Source organism: Psammomys obesus, unplaced genomic scaffold (genome assembly GCF_907164565.1).
Source record: "Psammomys obesus unplaced genomic scaffold, mPsaObe1.curated_primary_1811, whole genome shotgun sequence".
In the NCBI taxonomy this organism is placed as follows: Eukaryota; Metazoa; Chordata; class Mammalia; order Rodentia; family Muridae; genus Psammomys; species Psammomys obesus.
Window position 1 is genome coordinate 5303264 of NW_026587216.1, and position 3961 is coordinate 5307224.

The 3961-nt window shown below is 40.5% G+C and overlaps 1 long non-coding RNA gene across 3 annotated transcripts in view; it reads left to right on the forward strand.

Moving 5' to 3' along the window:
* The first annotated feature begins 1339 nt into the window (after window positions 1–1339).
* LOC129673676 (uncharacterized) overlaps window positions 1340–3961 on the forward strand; it is a 3109-nt gene continuing 487 nt past the window's right edge. Inside the window, exons 1-3 of one of the 3 annotated variants that reach the window (XR_008719687.1) lie at window positions 1340–1428; window positions 2769–3008; window positions 3111–3208. This is a non-coding gene — a long non-coding RNA (uncharacterized LOC129673676). The other 2 variants (XR_008719688.1, XR_008719689.1) reach the window with 2 other exon arrangements.

Below are 3961 nucleotides of genomic sequence, written 5' to 3' on the forward strand. Positions count from 1 at the left end.
GAACCTCTGGGAGACATTTAATATCCAAACCACACTGGCTTCTCTGTGTCCTCGTGATGATGAGGGGAAACCTTTGACCTCTTTTTTTTTTTTTTTTTTAAATAAGGGCATTGATACCAGTAAGGAGGTCCCAGTCTATGACTTCATCCAAAGCTTATTACCCCTCATAGGCTCCATATCTAAGTCCAACTGCACTGACAATTAAGACCCTGACACATGAAATTTAGGGTGACATGGTCTTCATTCCTTAGCATACTTCTTTTGTTAATTGTGAGTATTTTTCTTTCACATATATACTTGGACTGTGAGGATGCCTGTTGCCCAAATAGGTCAGAAAAAGACACTGGACTCCCTGAAACTGGAGTTACAGATGATTTTGAACCACCATATGGTTGCTGGGAATAAAATCAGATACTCTGGAAGACCAACATATGCTCTTAACAGCTGAGCTATATCTCCAGCTCCAATACCTCTTAAAAAACCACACACACACACACACACACACACGCACACTGCACACACATCCACATGCATGAAAGCACAGGTACTTCATTTATCCTTTGACAATTTTATACAAGTTTATAATGTATCTCAATCTATTTCCAACTTCCTCCTCTAGTCTCCCCTAACTTCACCTATTATACCCCACACTCACCCTCTCCCACTTTTGTACCCTGTTCTTTCTCATGTTTCTTATTCTTTGTTGAATGTGGGTTCTTTTTAAAGACTTTACTGAGGACAAAAAAGCACAGAGATCTGTATAAGATTTCTTTTTTTTTTTTTTTTTTTCATCATTAGTCCCCAGGAGCAGAAGGCCTCATGAATTAAAATTTTTAGAAGAAAAACTTTTCTTAAGCTACATTTAGATAGTGGTGATAAAAATCTAGCACCCAGAAGTACCCATGTCAGGAGTTCCTCACAACTAAATTTATTGGGGATACACTGAGTAGCTCACTGTATCGAGTAACATTTTAAAACTGTGTCAGAGACTGGAAAGATTGCAACATTTATGTCGGTGTAAACAGATCTTACCCAGCACTTATCAACAATTTGACCTACATTTCGCAACAACAACAAGAAGAGACGGTGAAAAGTAGAATCCAAGAAGGCCAGCTTTAAGACAGAAATATTTAAGAGTGGGGGTGTTGCTAGGTGCTTCCCATCTATTTACTGTCTTAAAAAAGCATACAGTACCAATTCGGGGTTTAACAAATTTATTTTCTGCCCACATTTAAAATGCCTGCATAAACCTGTGCCGGTGGCTTTCGTAAAGTGTTTACACAGCCCAGTTAAACAATGTGCAACGTCTGGGTTCACCTCAAAATAGCATGAATTTTCCTACAGGGGTATGAGCTCCCGAGCGGTGCTGCGCAGTCCCTTTCTGCTGTGTTGCCTTACTCCGGCTGGTTTCATTGGCTCAGTTGGAAGGTCAGTGGAAACTCAGCAAAGGGCTCCCGCTGCGTGGTGTTTATTGTCCCCACGTCTTTCTCTGCTAGGTAGGAGGCCTGCGTCATTAGGCCATCTGAAAACCTTTCGGGAGAACAAAGAGGACTTCCTTCTTTTCCTTCTAATAGTGGAGCTCTGGTAGGAACGTAGTAGAGGTTTGTTCCTAAGGTCAAAGCTTAAGTGGGCTGTGGGTCTCCCTGGCTGTAGATGCTAAGGAATTTGTGGGCCTATGGACTGTAGCTTAGGAGCTTGTGAAGAAAAGCCCAGATAGGAGGGTTAGGTAGTGCTTGTCCAACCTTCCCTCGGAAGAGGGAGGGATCGAAAGCGAGTCTGGCTCTAAGGAGGTCTGCTTATTTTTGTACCTAGATTTGTAACTTTCTCTCTGAGGGCTCAAAGTCTATCATGAAGTTCTTTAGTTAAAAATCCCAGCTCGTTCTCTGTCATAGGTGCAGAATTTTTCTGTTTCTCTTATTTCTGACCTTGCTTTGACATATGTAAGGACGGTGCTTTGATTTGTGATTTAGGAAACGGACCATGTGTCAAAAACAGTGTAGCCAATAGAACAGAATATTACAGGTGGGATGTTCAAGCAGCAAGCATTTCTTCCCTATGTTTCTTGAAGCTCGAAGTCTGGTATCAGGAAAGCATCATGGTGGGGAGCCTGGTGAAGCCATCTTTTTTTCTTTAAGGTGGCAGCCTTGTATCCTCATGCGGCAGAGAAGAGAGGGAGTGAAAGAACTCTAATTACATATTCTGTAGTAACTTCAGAAGCCAGGAAAGTATAAAGGGACCATTGCTGGAGAAATGGGATGGGAAGCAATAGAGAAGGAAGTAGCACATTACAAGGGATCTGATCTTGGAAATGGAAAAAAGGTTCGGCTCCAATTAGGAACAGGAGAGGGAGGTTTAAATACAGAATAAAGAGAAAGGATGGTAAAATACTGTAAGGATGCCTGAAAACTTTATAAGGAATCCTACCATCAATTATTAATTATTTACCTGAAGGAAGCCTACAATCCATATAAGTCTGTGTATAAGTATACATATATAGTTTAAATGTAAACGTTCTTCTTTAGCCTGGCAATGCCAATAGGCAAAGATGAGCCAAGAAAAACCTCAGCACCAGGCATAAGAAACCCTCTTTTGAGTTTTTGGTTTAGGGTTGTCCCTAAACCTACAAGCTGTTGCTATTGCCGTTGGATTCCCCAATTCCATGCAGAAGTGGAAAGTGTGACCATATTGCTGAACACATCTTACACATCTTCAGACTCCGGGTCCAGAGGACCCTGAGCTGGAACTGACATAAATGCCTCCTCCCTGAGGTCTAGCTGTCAAGGTACCAGAAAGCAGCATCCCGCTTTCAGAGGAGAGAAGCGGTCAAGAGCTCTACTCAGCTATGATGCCTACGGAGCGTAACAGTGACTGCTATGGCATGAGGACCCTGAGGGAGCAGTAGTGGAATGAATACCTTCGCAGCAAACAACACGTCTCTAACTGGACGTAAGAACCACTCAACATAAGGGAAATCAAGCCTGATGCCAGAAACCTAGACAATTACCCAGGTGAGTGAAGTCATGGATCTGGGAGGGGAATCTACAACCACCACTTTATTAAATCAGCATTATCTCTAACCACACTCTAAATACCTGTCCTTATACCCATAGATTAGCTAGTTCAAATCCCTGATCAAGGAAACATCTCTTTGTAACAGATGAAGACCTCTACAGAAAACCACGACCAGTCAAAATGCAGAGCTGTGGAGGTTGGTGCCAGTGGATACATCTACCAAACAATTTCTGTACATAAGGCTCAGGGAATATTGTGGAAGAGAGGACAGAAAGATTCTAAGAGCCAAAGGATCAGGGAGTTTGCTGTGAGACTGTGTTTTCTAGTAGTCTCAGAAGCCACACACATAAAATCTCACAAATATGATTACTTAAATATGAACTGAAAAAAGGACCACAATAGTACTCCCCAATTGGTTAATCAATACCAATATGTATAAGTAGCATTATACAGACATGGAAGATTATATTGAGGAATATCTCTCTACACATAGATATATTGATTTATATGCATATGTATATGTATGTCTGCATGGAACAACAATTTCTGAAAAAAGGGGGGCTATGAATTTGAAGGGATGGGAATTTGGGGAAGTTAGAGAAAGTAAAGGGAAGGGGGAAATAATGAAATTATAATTCAAAAAACTCAAAAAAAGGGAGGAATGAAAGGCTTCTATGTCTTTAAATGGGCACAACCCCCTCAAATAGTGCATCTAGCTAGATATCAAGTGTTTCATACATAAGTCTTGGGAGAAGTTTTCATAGTCAAACCCCAAGACGACCTATATTATCAATACATTAAACTTTATAATATTATTAAACAGTACTAGAATATTTGCTATTTACATTCATTGTCTGCTGGATAAAATACCATAACTAAAAACAATGTAAGAAAGTTTCTTTCTTTCTTTCTTTCTTTCTTTCTTTCTTTCTTTCTTTCTTTCTTTCTT